This window comes from Schistocerca serialis, chromosome 6 (assembly GCF_023864345.2).
Source record: "Schistocerca serialis cubense isolate TAMUIC-IGC-003099 chromosome 6, iqSchSeri2.2, whole genome shotgun sequence".
Classification (NCBI taxonomy): Eukaryota; Metazoa; Arthropoda; class Insecta; order Orthoptera; family Acrididae; genus Schistocerca; species Schistocerca serialis.
In genome coordinates this window covers 468,245,422-468,267,020 of record NC_064643.1, presented here as the reverse complement: position 1 = coordinate 468,267,020, position 21,599 = coordinate 468,245,422, and positions in this window count along the sequence as shown.

Here is a 21,599-nt window from a genome sequence, read left to right as displayed (position 1 = left end):
TTGTCATAAAACTATTCTAGAGTTTTAGTTAATAAGGTATAATGCTTTTCCCATGTTATAGTTAATAAGATGTTATCTACATAAATAATCAGTTCCTGTAATAATTCTTTCCCCAAAGCTTCTTCATCTAATACTCAAACTGAAATATTTAGGCCAAAACACAGCACTTCAAATTGCTATATAACGTATTGAATTTTCATGTAATTTTACATGCCAGTGTCCAGTATCAGATCCATTGAACTGAAATATTTTGCTTATTCATTGATGCACATAGGTCTATCACTTTCAGTTTCTATATGCTTACTTAGAGTATGCAGGTCTATGATCAGGTGCACCCTGCCTGTGGTTTTCTTAACCACTAACAATGGATTGTTGTAGACACTTGCACTACATTTAGTAACTCGATTTTCAGTCATCTTATTAATTTCTTCTTCTACCACAGGTTGTAAACTTAAAGGTACAGGACATGGTTAACAAAAGAAAGTACTCTCTCTTTTCTTAAATTGACAAACATAATCATTTATTATGCTTGGTTTATCAGAGAATACTGACCTATATTTCCATAGAATACTATGTAATTCATTTTTCCACTCCTCCCTAAGAGGGTAGATTTGTAAACTTTAATATATATATTTCATTGTTATCAAGCTGCATGTTAACCATAGGTTCTTTCTTAGCTCAGTAACTTTGTAGGAGCAGTTAAACGTACAGTGTTCACTAATTCAGCTTGGTTATTCGTTACCATACTCACTTTCAAAGGAACTGTTATTTGGTACTTGTCAAAATCTCAGGATAGCACTTCTGTATCACAATTTTATCTCACTTTGTATTTCAATAACCAATCAATACCAAATAATATTTGTAAATTAACATTGGGTACTATCAATAAGGTTTGCTTAAACTGACAATTTCCTATCCTTATAGGTAAACATGTTTCTTGCTTAATTAATGTTTGTTTACTCCCAGTAATCCTTATGCTACATTTACACATAACAGAGGGTTACTGGTCAGCTTTTTCATTGTTTGTAAAAACTCATGAGAGATCAGGGAAACCTCTCAACTTGAATATATGTAAATGTTTATTTTCTTTCCAGATACAGTAGTTCCCCCATTATTATGGATTTTGGGGTTTTTTCTTTGATTTGAGCATTTTTGTCTAGCAGTCTCTCTCACTAGGTATTTTATGGATAAATGCAATAAATCTCTCTATTTATGGGCCTATAATTGTATTGTCACATCCTGGATCCTGGCCCCTGGTCCAGGACATTCCACATTTTCCTATATAATTACTGGATATTTTCCTGTCAGTAACTCATTATTTTTATTTAGAGGTATTGCATTACTCATGCCATTGTTGGCTGTGTTAAGTAAAAACACTGTATGTTGTTTCTTCTACAATACTGTGAGCAACTTTGACTGTTTTGTAAGTTGCTAACATAGTTCAGAAAATGTTTACTTTCTGTTCTACTATTACCTCTGTTCTCCTCCTGGGCCTCTTCACTACATTCTTTTATTCAAGATATCCAACCCTTCAACAAATGTCAGTAAATCACTTACAGCTGTCCACCCTCTGTACCAAGTTTCCTTCTTTACATAGTGTGGCAGTCTTTGTGCCAATACCTTGACAAGATGCAACTCATCTAATTGGTTATCTAAATATATCTAAAAACAATGATGATGTAACTTACCAAGAAAAAGTGTTGGTATGTTGATAGACACACAAACACACACACAAACTTCAAGCTTTCGCAACCTAAGGTTGCTTCATCGGGAAAGAGAGAAGGAGAGGTAAAGATGAAAGGATGTGGGTTTTAAGGGAGAGAGTAAGGAGTCATTCCAATCCCGGGAGCGGAAAGACTTACCTTAGGGGGAGAAAAGAACAGGTATACACTCGTGCACACACACACACACACACACACACACACACACACACAAGCAGTTTGTGTGTCTATCAACATACCAACGCTTTCGTTTGGTAAGTTACACCATCTTTGTTTTTAGATATATTTTTCCCACGTGGAACCGGGAGCAATTATAATATCTTGGGTTCATCAATTCTAGAGTCAACTTCTCTTGTGAGCTGAATGGCAGTGTTTTCTCCTAAACTTTTCCTTCCTCTGAATGAGCAGTTCCTCACTCTGCTGCATCCCCCACAAAATAACTGAGCTCAAAATCTGTTTTCCTACAATCCCCCCATTTGTTGGGTAATGACCTGGAGAATACCTGCAAGAAATAAGTGGTCTGAACTTTCAAAACTGTTTTAATAAATTTATGCCATTTCCTAATTGGAGATCTTCCATTAAATTACTTGACAGCCCAGTGTTAATGATAGCTCCCCTTTTACTAAGTTCCTTTTGGGTGTTTTCTAAGACTTGCCATAACTTTTAAATATACTTCCAGTGTTCGACAGTATCACCCAAAGACTTAGTTGTAGCACTGGTGGATTCAACATTCTCTTGTACATTTTATTTGAGTAAATCCCTTTCCTCCAGACTAGTCAAACCAGTTGGGGTACTAATTAATTACTTCACCAAAATTTTTATTTTGTCTGTGTGTACTGTCTTCCATTGTGTATTTCAAAAAGAGTATTTCCAACTACCAATGAGTTTTCCTTATCATTCTTACACATCATCAATTTCTGTTTCCCAACCCAAACTTTCCCATCACCTCTCCACATTTCACCCTGCAATTCAGAACATTCCACTCATCTATCACTATGACGTACACCTTTTTCTTCTCTGTCTCCACAAGTGATTCAGTTCTGCTGTAGCACTCTTCAGTCTCATTGTCATGTATACCTGTATTAGAACTTCATCTTTCTTGTTACTTTTCAATATCAGCATTGTCAATCTGCTATTTGTGTATTCCACCTTCATTATTGTGCTCTTTTATTTTCTTCCCTCCCATGACACCTACTCCATTCCTTCTGTTTTCTCTTGCCTGAATAGAATAGTTTGTGTGTGTCACTTTGTAGCTCACTGCTGCTTCCCCATCCCACCTCTTACATTCCAAGAATACCTACAGTGTTGCGCTCCATTTCCTTTTTTTGTGTTTTCAAGTTTGCCAGTTAGTAACAGGATGCGGCTTAATAAATGCATCTAAAATAACAGCTGTGGTGGTATTCTTAATATTCATATCAGTCACCTGTGCAAGCTGACACACACAAATTTTTCATGGAAAACTAAAACTCTTGTCCAATTTTCCAACCTCTTCCTCATCAAATGTAGACATGGAATTGCTGTCAGGTGAGGAACAAAATATTCCAAAAGTATCCCTGTAATACAGTGCATCATGCTGGCCTCTGAAGCACTGGCGTAATGCTTCTAACGGTAAAACAAATATGGTGACACAGGGGAAACTCCCTTACAAGACACCATTCTCCTGTTTTATGTGGTCAGACAGGACTTCCTACACTTGGTGCGTGCAGTAACAAAGATAGGTAAATGTCCTTTGCAGCCCTGTTCATGGAGCTGACTTTTTAAAAAAAGCTCTATTATATTGTGCCTATGTAAGAAAGACTACTGTAAAAGGACAAGATGATAACTTCTTGGATTGGCAGAGAAAGACTGTTTTTAGTTAGAAATGTCCTTGTGTTTTGGCACAGTCCTTCTCACATTATCCATTTTGTTCAATGCTTTTCCGGTAGGTATATTCCACATGCATACACAGAAAGATTTTTTTTTAATTTCCATAAAAAAAAAATTCAATAAGTGTACCCAAGAGATCAAACTGATTACTTAGAAATTAATTTTTCTACTTACAACAATATAATGTCACAGACACTCTCAAGAAGCCCATTTTAAGTTCGAAACTGTTCTCTAGCAAGCTAGCAGTATAAAGTTATCAATAAATAAGCAGTTCATTGTTACCTATCTCATCCCAAGTATGTCATGAATACAGAGCACAGAACAAGGGTTCTGGAATTTGGCTGGAAGTCAGAGTAGCTTCTGGAAAGTGTGTTGTTATTCTGTACCATTTTCAAGTGTAAAATATTGAGTCATTCTTCATTTCTTTATTTCATGGCAAAGAAACACAACTCATAGCAAATGAATATTTTCATAGCAGAAACAATAGTGATGTTTTGTAAGAAAGCACTGCACATTCAGAAGTTTGCAGTTTCCAAGTTAAATTGAATCTGGGGTGATGTTGTTATACATGGTTGGGTCCCGCAACTAGGCCCACACATCATCATCTCAAGTAGCATGAAGATAAGTCAACCAATTGCAACACAAACTCTGACTGGTTGCAGAAATTACAGTCACTGTACATACAAAAGCAAAGCTGCAGCTGGTGCCTCAAGCAGTTCATTAACACAAATATCTAATATTGTGAAACATTTTTTGAAAAATTTTTAGGCTCACAATTTACCAGTTTCAAATTCAGTACTAGTAGATGAAGAGCACCAATGACAAACACTTCAGTGCCATTGCTGCTGTTTGCATTTTCTACATGTTCAAGCAACACGTGGATGAAAATACTTGTTCTGAATAACAGAATTACAATGTTTGGTGAGAAAACAGTATATTAGCTTTGGACAACGGCACAGACTTCTTTCACAACATTTCTTTCTATAAGAACACATTCTGAAGTATTAAATTCATTACAAATTCTCACCAGTGTTCTGTCAACACTGTAAGCAAAAGATGATAACCCCAGTCCAATCCAAGTGTTCTGAGCCAGTGGTAGAAGGAAAAAGAGTATCCTGAGATGGTGTTCCATTGCGGTTCATTCCATGTAACATGTAAGCAGACACAAACAAGTTCAAATTCTGATGGTACTGATGCCCGGACTTTCATTAACTGTAAAACATTAGCAAGCATTCGGAAAAGCGTATTAAACAGTGTGAGTCCAGCTTTGCTCTGATGATATCTTGCCAGTTTTCTTCCAGACAGTAAAATGTTTCTGTGTTCTTCAAAACAGCTTTCCTATAACTTCAGTCACTTGGCACTTCTGAACCCAAGTTTTTAGTTTTAGTTTCAGATAGACCTACTTATCTCCAAATCTCAATTTTGTACATATAGTTGTCAGTCTGCTGTTTCTGCATTCTGAATCATCCATATTTCCTCAATCAGCAAAACGGTTCACTGGCAATCTCACACTCATCAGTAGATGTATAAGGTGACTACAATTAAAATTCCAGTTTCAAAACACTATTTAAAAAAATAAAAGAAAAGAAACAGTTGCTCACATTATTGAAGAATGGGAAATGTTGTGGAAACAAAAAGATTGAATGAAAACTTTACCACTAGATGGCACTGTAAGCACAATACTGTAAATGTGTTTAGCTACAAATGACAGATGCATTGCAATATGACGGCTATGGTATGTGTTGCACATTAAATCGACCTTACTGTCCAGTGTGGATGACTGCACAAGTTTGGCAGTAAATGCTGTGGCAGTGTTACGGAAGCCCATCAACCACAGCAAGATTGTACCACATCAGATGGAAAAAATCAGTTTTGAACTGTCCTAAGACCAAAAACTGCATAAGGGGCAACAATGAAATCAATTTTTAAATGTCATGATATTGGCACAAGAAATGTTCAGTATTGTGTCCACCATTTTCTGCCACAAGTTGAAAGCAGAGAATGTAATGTTTCCCAAATAATCGGAGTGTTTCAGGGTCACATTAAGAGTGCATTGCACAATGTGTCCCTTCAGTTTAGCTATGTTTGTAATCTGAGCACTGAGCACAGCATCTTTCAGATAAACCCACAACCAGAAGTCACACAGATTAAGGTTAGGTGGTCTGGAAAGCCAGGCTCTACAGAAATGATGGCAGATAATTCTAGCATTTCCAAAATGCCTATGCAGCATATGCTTCTCAACACACAAGTCACTGAAGTTGTGTCAAATCGAAAGACTTACACACACAGCGAACGGTCTACCCGACGGAGGCCCTTGTCACATGATATTTACATTTTAGCATATGCTTCACTGTCTGGGCAATTGCACAGGAGCGTCATCTTGCATAAGAATTATCCTCCCCCACATATCCATGCTGTTTGGGGGTTGGAATGCCATTTGTGGGCGAAAGACTTTCATATGGTTTACCAGTGACGGTACAGGTAACAGGGCCCATCACCTTACCAAAAAAAAAAAAAAAAGGCCCTGTGATAAATTATGCCATCAACCCACACCAAACAGTTACTTTTGCAGAATGAAGTGGTACTGGTTGACGTGCAAGCAGATTTCCCATTGCTCATTTCTGTGTATTGACATGGAGTTGGAAATGGGCTTCCTCTGCCCACATAACGCCCCTTGGCCATTCATTGTCCACTGAAATTCTGGAGCAAACATTTCTCTTACTGGCAGGCCAGCCCAAATCAGTTCCTGAACATGGGTAACACTGTATTGATAGCAATGCATGATGTTATGTAGAATTTTACACACACCATGCTCACGAGCCATGATCACATCTCGTACTAACATCAGATCAATTGTTTACCTCCCTCTGCAACTTGGCACTTCAAAAGAACCAGTCTTGTAGGTAGGTAGGTAGGTAAGTAGGGTAGGCAGACAGGTTGAGAGTGAAAGGCACAAAACTGCAAGGTCATCAGTCCCTTCATCAATTAAGTCCAGCTTTTCTGAATTTTGTAATCATTTTCTCCAGATCCTTGGCAGACATCTGATCAATGCCTTTTTTTCACACCCCTGAGTGTCCAAAACTTCTTCAAAGCACAGTCACTGTTCTTGTAAAAGAGCTTTAACAGCAGCACATGAACCTATCAGTCATGGCAAGCGACTCAGGTACAAACTGAGGAATAGTTGTATATCCCGTGTCTTTCATTTTGCATATTCTCCCATTTATAGTACCATCTAGTGGTAAAATTCTCATTATTTTTTTCCCACAATGTTTCTCCCTTCTTCAATGTTATATTAAAATTTGACATAATTCTGAGCCATGTGTGAGGTTTTTCTCCTTCCAGTGTTTTGAAACTGTAAGTTTAATTAAGGTCACCCTGTACTTTCCTCTCTCTGTATTTTTAAGAAACAAATTAACCTGCCGTTGAAGTACAGTTCTTTTTTCCTTCTACATATGAAGCTTGCTTGCTCTGTTCTGAAGTGACTAGAATGGAAACTGCAACTGAGACGTAGCAAGTTGGAATTACCCATTCTGTTTTGATTTCAACTCTTGATGATATTTTTTTTTCTCTGGTCTTTATCCTACATGGATACAGTTACTTATGCAATTTACGAATGGTATATATGTAAAAATTTCAAAATGTTATTTCACTTAGATTCATTGCGCATGTTATTAATTTTAAAGAGTTGATTCTTCTAACATATGTAGTTCTCACAGAAGTGTTACTAATCAAAAGATGGCTAACTGAACTTGCTACAGCAGTATGCAAATTTTGTTGAGCTAATACATACTTATTGGCTGAGTGATGCCACTCATTATTAAGACTGGCATTCTGAGTTTTCAATAACTTAGTTCAAAGTCTATGAAATTAAGTAACTTACAAGAGAATTCACAGCAAAATTCAGGAGTAGTTACAGTTTCCAGTGTAGATTTTCCTCTGTGCTTATTAGATTCATATCTTTTTTGTTATGCATTTGTTGATCTAAGATGACATACTTCATTAATTAAGCCATTAATGAACATTTTTTTCATATTTTCAGTAGGGCATTTGTACTCGTAAACAGGGTGTTTTTATAGGACCACAAATTTCATACATAAATTTATTGCTAATACTTAGAGTCCATCCTGAGTAGCAAAATCTAACCTAGCAGTTTTTCAAATAATTGTGAAGTTTCACAAAATAATGATCTGATCATATGCCACCCAGTCTTTAAATAGACAGTCTGCAACCAGCAAGCAACCACGTATCATCTACATGAAAGTCATCACTCGCATGTAAACATGCTAACATCTTTGAGAGTCTCAGTCAGATGAGTAAATAAGCAACACATATGTCAAGTCTGCTCCTGGTAACCACTCTCGCAACATCTATGTGCAGCCTGTCCACAAAAATTCAATAATGTTGGTGCCTAAGAACTTACAAGTGATTTCTTTAATTCAGGTGTATGTATATTTTCACTACATGTTGATGTGGATGATAGGAAGGCCAGACCATAACTGTTATTGGAACGACTGGTTGTTGCACATGGTGACTTTTGTTAAGGACTGGACTAACTGAAATATAGTTGCGTAACTTTCTTGGGTGGATTAATGCAAGATTGCATATGAACTGCAAAGTATAGTGTACAGCAGGGCCGGCCAGAAATTCTGCACGCGTGCGGTGCTCCTGCACATGTGCAACTTCCGGGTCACAGCGTGCACGCTGCAGCCGTCAGCGTTCATGTAGTGCATGTTTCTACGCACAGATGTCGCTTTATCCAATTGCTGGGATACTCTGTACCGGTGCATTCTAGTACTCTTTCCAAAGCTTGCAATCCAGCCATGGGAAGGTATTTCGCATATTAAACATTTAAAATACTGTCACAGTCTACTCACTGAGACGTCTACTTTTCTGTTAACAGTTTAACCCAGTAAGACAAGTAATATAGTTAACACCCGTGGATTTTTATTAAGGCAGCTTGACTGTTGTTGTTGTGGTCCTCAGTCCCGAGACTGGTTTGATGCAGCTCTCCATGCTACTCTATCCTGTGCAAGCTTTTTCATCTCCCAGTACCTACTGCAACCTACATCCTTCTGAATCTGCTTAGTGTATTCATCTCGTGGTCTCCCTCTACGATTTTTACCCTCCACGCTGCCCTCCAATACTAAATTGGTGATCCCTTGATGCCTCAGAACATGCCCTACCAACCGATCCCTTCTTCTGGTCAAGTTGTGCCACAAACTTCTCTTCTCCCCAATCCTATTCAATACTTCCTCATTAGTTACATGATCTACCCATCTAATCTTCAGCATTCTTCTGTAGCACCACATTTCGAAAGCTTCTATTCTCTTCTTGTCTAAACTATTTATCGTCCATGTTTCACTTCCATACATGGCTACACTCCATACGAATACTTTCAGAAATGACTTCCTGACACTTAAATCAATACTGGATGTTAACAAATTTCTCTTCTTCAGAAACGCTTTCCTTGCCATTGCCAGCCTACATTTTATATCCTCTCTACTTCGACCATCATCAGTTATTTTGCTCCCCAAATAGCAAAACTCCTTTACTACTTTAAGTGCCTCATTTCCTAATCTAATTCCCTCAGCATCACCCGACTTAATTAGACTACATTCCATTATCCTTGTTTTGCTTTTGTAGATGTTCATCTTATATCCTCCTTTCAAGACACTGTCCATTCCATTCAACTGCTCTTCCAAGTCCTTTGCTGTCTCTGACAGAATTACAATGTCATCGGCGAACCTCAAAGTTTTTATTTCTTCTCCATGAATTTTAATACCTACTCCGAATTTTTCTTTTGTTTCCTTTACTGCTTGCTCAATATACAGATTGAACAACATCGGGGAGAGGCTACAACCCTGTCTTACTCCCTTCCCAACCACTGCTTCCCTTTCATGTCCCTCGACTCTTATAACTGCCATCTGGTTTCTGTACAAATTGTAAATAGCCTTTCGCTCCCTGTATTTTACCCCTGCCACCTTTAGAATTTGAAAGAGAGTATTCCAGTCAACATTGTCAAAAGCTTTCTCTAAGTCTACAAATGCTAGAAACGTAGGTTTGCCTTTCCTTAATCTTTCTTCTAAGATAAGTCGTAAGGTCAGTATTGCCTCACGTGTTCCAGTGTTTCTACGGAATCCAAACTGATCTTCCCCGAGGTTGGCTTCTACTAGTTTTTCCATTCGTCTGTAAAGAATTCGTGTTAGTATTTTGCAGCTGTGACTTATTAAGCTGATAGTTCGGTAATTTTCACATCTGTCAACACCTGCTTTCTTTGGGATTGGAATTATTATATTCTTCTTCAGTCTGAGGGTATTTCGCCTGTTTCATACATCTTGCTCACCAGATGGTAGAGTTTTGTCAGGACTGGCTCTCCCACGGCCGTCAGTAGTTCCAATGGAATATTGTCTACTCCGGGGGCCTTGTTTCGACTCAGGTCTTTCAGTGCTCTGTCAAACTCTTCACGCAGTATCGTATCTCCCATTTCATCTTCATCTACATCCTCTTCCATTTCCATAATATTGTCCTCAAGTACATCGCCCTTGTATAGACCCTCTATATACTCCTTCCAGCTTGACTAACGGCACGTAAATACGCGTAATGTTTTTGATCCAGTATTTAAGAAAGAGAGCACTTAGCGACTTCCAATGAACCTTATTCATGATTTCAAATAACATTAAACTAATGCAAGGTTTCCTATAACTAATTCTCGGTGCCCTCAGTTACACCCACATAATTTCTGTCTCACTGACCTCTGAACAGAATGATAACCGCAGACCTCTCGATGATCACCTGTTATTTCAATAACATTATCGCTACATCTTTCATCAGTTCCGTCTGAAATCTGCATAATAACCGACAATTAGATGAATGTTACGTTTTATTGACTTCAGCTGAGCGTAGCCCTTCACATGTTAAAAAAAAAAACTTTAAATGTAACTGTGTCTTGTGACATATCGAGTTAACTGTAATTGTTTCAGGAATTCAATGTAAGGTGTGTTATTTGTGTGTCACCTTACAACTCCATAGACATTTATGCCTGTTGCGTGCAGTACCATCAGTGGGATCTACATAACCTGATGACTCAGCTATATTATAGTAATCCTAAGTGTGTAACGCAGAAATTAAGTATACATTGGAACAATCGGTTTAATGACCAATTTTCCTGATAATAATGTAACATGGAGCAGAATGAGGCAATAATGCACAGTTATTAAACAATAACTTTTAATTATGAAAGGAATAAATCCAAACACGTTTATCATTGGTCGTGCGGCTGGTCCCGGCGGAGGTTCGAGTCCTCCCTTGGGCATGGGTGTGTGTGTTTGTCCTTAAGATAATTTAGGTTAAGTAGTGTGTAAGCTTAGGGACTGATGACCTTAGCAGTTAAGTCTCATAAGATTTCACATACATTTGATTTTTGATTTGATCTCTGGTCATGAGAAATGATATAGTTAATATCAGGCACAAAAGCACGGCTCATTGACAAACGCAAGCAGTTGCGAAGATCTTCATCACTTATGCTTGATCGAAACCTAGATTTATTCATTTTCATCAACGAGAAAAATCTTTCACAAACATATGTCGACACAAACATGGATATAACTCTCGCGGCTTCTAGGTGCAGGCGTGGAAATTCTTGTTGTGAAAAATTTTCATAGAATTCTTTTGTACTTCGCACTGCAAGGAACTTGTCCTTCAGTCTTGTATTGCATTGTAGGTAGATCATTCAGAGCATCTTCAACTGACAACGAGAACAGTCGAGCAAAGAGGCGAATGACAGGAGACAAACCCGTAACATCTGCAAATCGTGCTCAAAATTGTTCCTTAATTTTTACAATTATTGACAGATATTCTTGAAATCTAGCACTTTCATGGACCTTCCAAGAGTCGGGAAATGTGCAGTGTTTTCTGTCAATAGCTGGCTCTCCCAAAGCACAAGCTTCCTTTCAAAAGCATTTCCAACATGTCAGAAATTAAATTATTTTCACCTTGCAAACTGACGTTCAGGCTGTTCATGTGAGGCCTAATGTCCACGAGAAATAAAAGGTCTGATATACAACAATGGTCTTCCAACATAGGTTCACTTTTTCCCTTCTCATGTAAGAATGTTACTATGACAAAACGTAAATCAAAAAATATTTTCATTATTTTACCTCGACTGAGCCAGCGTACTTCGGTATAGTAAGGTATGTCGCCGTACTCCGCTCCTAATTCCTCCAAGAACCGCCGAAACTGGTGATGCGTAAGTCCACGTGTCTTCAGCTAGTTTACAGTACGCACAACAATTTGCATGATGTTTGCTAACATTACTGATTTTGCACAAAGCACCTCTCGATGCAGAATGCAGTGAATTCCATACAACGTCTAATTTGTGGGCCCTAGCTTTTTGGGCATCCGTGCTATGAGTTCTCTCTAATGACCTTGCATTGATGGTGTTCCACTGTGGTCACTGAGACTAACTGATTCCAGTCCATACCGACACCATCAATTGCTTGCTCAACAGCTTGGAGTAAGTCCACACCCGTAGTAGTCCCTTTCAAAGGTACTAAGTCCAAAACGTCCTCCATTACACAAAGTGCGTTATCGACACCTCGTATGTGTATGACAACCTAGGCTGTATCTGTCAGATCTGTTGCTTCATCGAGCGCAACAGAGAAAGTAACAAAGCCTTTAGCCTTATTTATTAGCTGCCTGTGCTCATCGCCTTCCGTAGCACTGATACGTCTTGTCACTGTTTGTTTGGATAGACTGATTTCTTGAAACCTGCTAACGTTCGTGGGACACACAAGTTCTGCAGCATCAATCAGACACCCTTTCACAAACTCCCGTTCGGAAAAGGGTTTCCCAGATTGTGCAATTCTTAATGCGATTTTAAAACTTGCTCGCAGTCAAGATTTAGTGTGGTTGTCATTCTGGAAAACTGAAAACAGTACATTGTGCAGCGTACAGTAAAACAGAAATAAAAGTAACACGAGAAACTAAGAGTTTAAGAAGTATCAGTTACTTTGACGTACAGTAAAATCGAGTTGATGTGTCTCATCCATTTTCTTAAGGACATTTAATTTTGCTTGCCGTTCTTCACTGTTGAGTACACTACATTCGTCTGTGTGATATGCATTGTAATGTCTTTCAATTGAATACTTGCGCTGGCCGCCTATTATTCGGCGCCACAGCAAACACTGAGTTTTCACCAACGGCTGCATAAAAGAACTGCAGTTACCAGTCATTTTTAAACGACTGAGAACATAGATCTCCCGTCCTTTGCTTTTTCACAGTACCTGCCATTTCTCAGTACTTCTCTGTTACGGTTACGGTCACCAGGGGTAAATGAGACTGGGTATGTTGCGCTCATGCTTGTACCTCACAAACAGGGAAGTGGAGCTGCCACCATTCATTTAGGACACACATCTAATAACAGATGTCGCTGTCACTCGCTGTCGCACACTTGCGCACATGGGCAGCACTTCCGCACGTCTGCACACTGTGCAGCGTTTGGCAGGCCCTGGTGTACAGTCTCTGGCCAGTTTATTACACGCACTACAGTTTCTGTGCAAAAAATGTGATAAAATTATTATGTGTAGTCCACTTCATAAGTAAGGTGATACAACAAATAAATAAAATGTAGTATTTGTTGAAAATATTTTATTTCAATAATTACAAGAAAAATTAAAATATTGTAAAAGTGAAAACATTAGTTTTAATACTTTGTTGAGCCACCTTTTGCAGCTACAAGAGCCTTAATACAACGTGGCATGCCGTCAATGCAGGACTGTACTGTGTCCTGCATTTGTGGATGATCATACCACACATGGATAATCTTTTCTAGAAGCTTTGTTTTTGTTGTGTTGACATCTTTAGCCCTCTTCATTAGTTCCCATACATTTTCTACGTGGTTCATGTTGGGACTGTTACCTGGCCAGTCTAACAGAGGGATATTTTGTTCCTTCAGAAAGGATTTAACTGACCTGGCTGTGTAATAGGGAGCTCCATCCTGCATAAAAATAAATGGTTCCCCATTCAGGAACCATTCTCTGAGCTGTGGTATTAACCGTCTTTGTAGGACTTCCTTGTACTGGTCCTGCCTCATTATGCCTTTAACCACATAATGACGTCCTGTGCCCTTGCCACAGATGACAGACCAAATCATCACCTTAGTTGCATGTTTTAGGGTCTGAATAATGCAATTTGGATGAAAATTTTCTCCTGTTTGAAACCACACATACTGAGATTTGTTAGTTAAAATTTCAAACGTGATTTCATCGATAGAGCATACCTGTAAAAATCAAGAAACATAATTAATATTCCATGAATAAATGTACATAAGCTACAGCAAATCGTAAATAATAATTTTAAAGTTAAATTACCAATCTCCAGAAGTCCACATCCTTATTACACCACTGCTTAGACCATTTCACTTCAGACACTTTGCTTTCATTGTGGCTGTTAACTTTGGCTTCTTAGTGGGTCGACAGGCATTGAAATCAATATCCTTCAACTTTCTGTGAACAGTGCATTCAGATGTATTCACATTAGCCTCTTCCAGTTGAGATTTTAATTGTTTTGTTGTTGCAAATCTGTTTTCTAGGGATATTCTTTTGAGAAGTGTCTCTGACCTTGGGGTGAAAATTAGTTTTCTTCCACATTTATTCTTCCTTCTATGGCTCAGTTCTTCACCTCAATCAATTTTCTTCTTTATGCGCCTCATGCTTCAAACCTTCGTGAAATTTCCCGACTGGAATACATTTTTGTATTAATGAGGGCTTTGACCTCAGTTTTTTTTATGTGGTGAAATGTCCCCTCCTTTACCCATTTTTAAAGATCACAATTAGTAATATCTGGCTGTTAAACAATCAGTTGTGATGTCGATATTACGAAACTGATAATCAAAGCGAAAAAGTATTACACCAGTTACACGCAAGAATGCCACTGAACAGGTCCTTTCCTGTACGCTGTACTCTGCACATTGATACCTGCAATAAGCCAACAATCCAATGTCATGCAGCAACAATAGATACAAAATTCAACAATGTAATAAGTGCCCTGAATAATTGTCATAAATTTTCTGATTAATCGCATTAGATATAGTACTCAACACATAATTATTACAAATAACATTAAAAATGTGCAGTGTGTCTTAATAATTTGTCTAAGGATTATAAATATGAACTGTGTTGCGTTCCAGATTTAACTATTTTGTCTTAGGGAATTGTTAGAACTATTATTGATTCTTGGACAGATTTTTCAAAAGCTGCATCTTTATTACAAATTCATATGATGAATTCTGAAAATGGACTCTTATTCATTTGCGACAACTAATCAGATTTAGGCACAGTTTATCTTACAAAGTTAGGAAGCTGGTCATCATTCCAACAATAGGACATTAAAGATAACAAATGTGTGAAAACATAAATTGAAAAACTGTAGTGTTGTGTACATAATTAAGCAAACACAATCTGCATCTCATTAAGATTTTCAGTTTCAGAGCTACAGCTTGACATGCTGCCGAAATAGCGGAGAAGATATGATGAAAATAGGCTTAGCCATCTTACACAATGACTGCACTTATCATTAATGAAAAGGGGAACCTATTTACACTAGACACTGCATCTGGATTAAGCATTTTTCCCCCTCTCCCCATGATAGATTCGGGTGTTCCATACATAGATGACAAACCTAGTTTCTGGATGGGAAATGTAATGAAACTTGGTGGATGCTGACAGTGATCTTTTTTGTGGCACATTGTAATAGAGACACTTGCTGCAGTTGAATGTCTTTAAGGAGTTTGTGACGTTCACCTGCTTTATTTCATCGTTGCTTTGGGGGAGGGGGGGAGGGGGGGGGGGGGAGTTCAATACTGACTACTTTAAGTGATGAAGCCGACAGCTGCAGAGTCATAATTTGCAGTTCTTTCACTGTTCACAACACCCAATAATACATATTTATATCGCCTCTGCACTACTGTTTAACTTTCAATAAGCCTCATTAATAGTTTGCAGGCAAACATCCACATACTACTGCAACAGTTTACTGTTGAACATCTACAAGCAGTAATAACCTAACCATACAGTTCAATGTCTTTCAAATACATTTAACAGGCATTGTCATTGTTTTAACACAGGAGCTATTTTTGTTACACTTATTTCACTATTAAGTTGATGTATTATTGTTGTTCTAACCAACACAGGTTTCTTGTCTGAAACTCAGCCGTGGACTGACTGTTTTGTGACCATAAACCGGGCCTTTATATACCTGCACAATAATAGGTGCTGAAACTACACATTGTTTGATGTTTACTTTACAGGAATTACAATTAAAACTTAACTCATTACATTAACTGAAAACATCAAAATATTCCACCTTTTTAACAGTTTCTTCTACAACAACAGTTGGGTTGATAACACAAACAACACTTTTCACAAAACTGTTAATTACTTCAGAATTAATTAAGGGCTGGCTTTGATAACATGTTTTCAAACAGTCAAAAATAGTTCCTTTAAGAATACTTTTAGTTGTTCCTCCAAATGTTTATAGTTATTATAGAATTTATATTTGTTTATAAGTCAACAATACAATTTAAGTTATGAAACAATTACCGATTTCATCCTATAACAAAAGATATTAATTAGGAATAGTCAAAATAAATTATAAAATCAATTAAATACCTAAAACTAAGCACAAAATTAGATCTGGTGTTGTATTCTTTAAAACTGAGGGCCAACCTTCCTGCTTCATGAAAATGCAGATTATATTCACATATGTTAATGGTAACTAGTTCAAAAAAATTAATTTTAAGGAGGCAGATGGCAAAACAAGAGGGGATGTAAAAATATCCCAGCTTCCTTCATCACAAGTGTATGGAAGTTGAGAAGGGAGTGACAGAGAGTTGTAGCCTATCCCCAGTGTTATTCAGACTGTACATCAAGCTGGCAGTAAAGCAAACCAAGGAATAAATTGGAAAGAGAATTAAAGTCCAGGGAGAAGAAATAAAAAATTTAAGGTTCGCCGATAATACTGTAATTCTGTCAGACTTAGCAAAGAACTTGGAAGATCAGCTGAGCTGAATGGACAATGCCTTGAAAAGAGGTTGTAAGATAATCATCAACAAAAGTAAGAAAAAGTAATGGAATAAAGTGGAATTAAATCAGGCAAAGCTGAAGAAATTAGATTATGAAATGAGATACTGGAAGTAGTTGATGAGTTTTGTTATTTGGGCAGCAAAATAGCTGATGATGTCTGAAGTACAGAGGACATAGAATTCAGACACAACAATAATAGAAGTGTTTCTGAATAAGACACATTTGTTAACACTAAACATAAGTTCAAGTCTCAGAAAATCTTTTCAGAAAGCATTTGTCTGGAGTGTAACCTTGTACAGAAAAGAAACATGGACGATAAACAATTCATAAGAGAAGAGAATGGGAGTTTCTGAAATTCTGAAGATTAGCAGGGAAGATCAGATAGCTAATGAAGAGGTACTAAACTGAATTCAGGAGAACAGAAATTTATGGAACGACTTGATTAAAAGTTAGGATTAGTTGACAGGAAACATCTGGATGCATCAAGGAATATTGATCTGATAGTGGAAGAAAGTGTGGGAAGCAAAAATTGCATGTTTAACTACAATAAGTAGGTTCAAGTGCATGGAGATTGCAACAGTTATGCTGAGATGAAAAGGCTTGAACAGAATGGATTAGCCTAGAGAGCTACGTCACACCAGTCTTCATATTTAAGACCACAACAACAATGGCACTGTGTTGCAGCACACAAGGTCACATTACAAATAACCTCCAATGAACGTCATAGTAACAACAGAACCACTCTAAATGATTGTGTAGGCAATGGGATGTGACCCCTATAGTGATGGGTGAATTGGGCTGTGGGTAAGTCAGGGTGGAGTGCCATTTCCCCACCTGGATGTAGTAGGTGTAGTGGTGGTGGAGTTGAATGGTGACTTATCACTAAAACATTTCTGGTTATGACTGCCCATTATTCATGACAGTTACAGAAACAGAATCATAGCTGGAGAGGAGGTCTGTGCCTTCTATGATGTAGTCGACCATGACCACCATAGCACGCCACTAATCACACTGGTAGTCTGCCCAGAAGTCTGTGTGTGCTGGTGGTGGAGTGTACCAGTGACAGTGTCAAAGTGGAGAACTGACGTAAGGCGGCATGTTGTTGGCGACAGAGAATAGCCCTGGCCACTTGATCACTCCTGTATTGGGAGCAAACAACACACTCGATCAGGCAGTGCTAACCTGCCGTTTCTGTCATGATGGAAGACAGTGGTGTGCAATGGTTCTGGATGTTGGATAGAAACAACATTGGCTGGTGGTCAGTGCCTGAGCAGCTAGGATGCCCAGACTCAAACCAACACTCATCAGCAGAAAATAACCACCCACCAGGTGATTTGATGATACGATGGCCGATACAGACTTTAGCTTAAGCAGAGGCCTGCTGTCGACTGCAGTGAAGTCTATTGATGGTGGCCGAGTGCTTCTTCTTAAACTGCAAGCATATTTTTTTGTAGTTTTTGGGTGGCACTGACTGCATGCCTCAGCTTATCATTGTTGTTGTTGTGGTCTTCAGTCCTGACACTGGTCTGATGCAGCTCCCCATGCTTATCTATCCTGTGGAAGCTGCTTCATCTCCCAGTACCTACTGCAACTTACATCCTTCTGAATCTGTTTAGTGTATTCATCTATTGGTCTCCCTCTGCGATTTTTACCCTCCACGCTGCCCTCCAATACTAAATTAGTGATCCCTTGAAGCCTCAGAACATGTCCTACCAACCGATCCCTTCTTCTAGTCAAGTTGTGCCACAAACTCCTCTTCTCCCCAATCCTATACCTCCTCATTAGTTGTGTTATCTACCCATCTAATCTTCAGCATTCTTCTGTAGCACCCCATTTTGAAAGCTTTTATTCTCTTCTTGTCTAAACTATTTATCATCCACATTTCACTGCCATACATGGCTACACTCCATACAAATTCTTTCACAAACGACTTCCTGACACTTAAATCTATACTTGATGGTAACAAATTTCTCTTATACTCATCTTAATTCTACTGAACATAGTCTGAGGACTAGGGTCAATTTGGGTGGCATATATGTCAGCCAGCTGGCCAGTGTTTCTCCAATGTCTGCAATCCCACCCCAGAAACTACACCAGACTGGAATGGCCAGATGGCATCATTGGCCAAAAAAGACTTCATTTTCCCTAGTTTTCCTGTTTAGTCAGTTTCTTCAGAAACCCTGCCAGAGCTGTAAGATGTTACAAATTCACTTTTCAGAAGCATTGGCTGGCATATTGTGCATTGTCAGTGATGGGAATGAGCATTCTTGCATTTGAATGTTCTTGCACACTGACACGCAGTGTTGCACCACAATGACTGGTCATTGGGCTGATGGGCATTGTTCTCCTATGATATTGTTCTGCTGAGTGACATAGAATCAGTCCACTGACCTCAGTGAAGCCATTGTGTAACACGATACTGCACGTACCATTTGGGCTTTCTGTAACTCTGGCTATTGTTGTCCTACAATGAACATCTCCATCTACATTCACACTCCACAAAACACTGTGAAGTACATGGCAGGGGGGGACTTACTGTTGTACCACACATTAAGGTTTCTTCCCATGCCATTAGCATATGGACTGCAGGAAGACTAACTGATTAAATGCCCATGAGCATGCTGTAACTGGTCTCATATGTCACTGCAGTCCTTACAGGAGTGATATGTAGGATGTTATCTCATATTCCTACATTCCTCACTTAACACTGTTTACTGAAACTTTGTATGTAGGCTTTTCCAGAACAGTTGGCATCTATATTTGTGCATCTGCCAGTTCACATTTTTCAGCATTTCTGTGGCTTTCTTCCATGGGTCAAACAAACCTGCTACCACTCATGCTTTCCTTTGTATACTTTCAATTTCTCTGTTAAGATATATTTGGTATGGGTCCCACATGTGGTTTGTAAGCTATCTGTATAGCAGACAAACTGTATTTTCTCAGTATCTTAGCAATGAACGTAAGTCTGCTACCTGCCTTACGTACAACACAGGTTATGTGAACAACTCATTTCATTCACAAATTGTTACACCCAGATATTTACAACTTACTTGATTACAATCGTGACAGATATTGCAGTCGTCTGTTACTACATTTGTGGATTTTGTGGAATGCATAGTTTAACATTTAAAGCAAGTTGCCAGTCTTGCATCACGTTGGAATTATATTGAGATCTAGCTGAATATTTCTGTCTCCAAAAAGTCTTTGCTCGCAATCAATATTATTTTCCAGGGTGCTAATACATAAAATGAAAAGCAAGAGTCCCAACATCCTTCTCTTGGGCATGCCTGAAATTACCTCTACAGGTGTTGATGACTCTCCATACAAGATAACATTCTGCACCCTATCAAGAAAGCCTCAATCCACTCACAAATTTTGTTTCCAACCCCATAGAAATAACTTTCATTACTAAGTGTTTGTACAGTAGTGAGAAATTCTTTTCAGAAGTCTAACGCTTTATATGACAAGAAGTGCTGTGGAGCTGGTTTGCAAACTTCACATCTCTCTCTCATCAGTTGACTTACTTGGTACGCACAGCCGATTTTCTTCTCTGGATAGTAGGCCACATCAATCTCCAAGCACTTCTTCTCTGAAGAATAAAGCTGGTTAAAGGAATTTATCAGACTCACTCTCTCTCTCTACTCATTTCCACTTCCACAAAGAACAAATTCACCAGTACTCACATAAATATTTGAAAGTTTGCAAGTCAACCGATTTGTCTAACATTAGAATCAATTAAATACATTTACAATAGCATTGGTTTAATAACCACATAATTTATGAATATGTCTTGCTTCTAAGAAGTCCCACACATGAATTACTTAAAAGTCTAATCTCATTTCTTCATTTGTCCTTAACAATCATCACAATCACTAAACCAGCAAAGAATAGCACAGGCTATTCTCTACACATACACTGAAACTCTATGGAACATACAGCAGGTACTTGTCGGCCACCACGTCCACATTTTGCTCGTGACTGTTTTTAGACCTGCACACACAAACGTGCAATGTGCAGTAGGTCGGCTTCATCTCACACACACTTCTATTTAAAATATCATGGGTTCGAGATGGAGGAAGGCCAAGTGGTTCTAGAATTTATGCAGAAATTCTCGAAGCACTACAGAAGGAAGGAAACAATGCATCTATCTGACTGCACTGATCAGCAGCACTGATGACATAATGTGAGGAAAAAAGCACAAGTTGAGACCACATGACATGGTTTTGGAACCCATGCTGGTTAGTGCGATGGAGGTCATTCAGTTCGAGATACCTCATTATGTTTGAGCTCACAATATATTCTCAGGTTCCACACCACATGTACGTCAATGATATTAGGTGACTGTTTTGTGAATCACTTCAGCTACCCTTCTAACAGGTGGGTGTGACATTTGCTTTCTTCCAGCCAGTGGAAATAGTTTTTTGTTGGAGGAATCTGTCGTGTATCATGGTTAAAATGGAAGCTGATCCACTTCAAATTCTCTACAGAATCTAATAGGGATTCCAGCAGGTCCTGGACCCTTGTTTGATTTTAGAGGGTTGATTGTGCAGCAATTCTCAACCTACGATGATGATGATGATGATTGGTTTGTGGGGTACTCAACTGCGTGGTTATCAGTGCCTGTACAAATTCCCAATCTTTACACAGTCCAATCTTGCCACTTTCACGAATGAAGAGGACAACAGAAGCACCCAGTCCCTGGGCAGAGAACATCCCTCTGTGATCCAGCGGTAGCAACACTAGCCACTAGACCCGGAGCTGCGGACAATTTTCACTCTAGGGAGTTATGATAACACTAAATGGGGGATGCGAGCTTACTGAAAAGAAAAAAAAAAGAAAAAAAAGAAAAATAAATAGGAATTCAAAAATTGATCAGTTTGGTGAGAGAATAGCAAAGCAAAACATATTCTGACAAAATAAAAAATTAAAATTC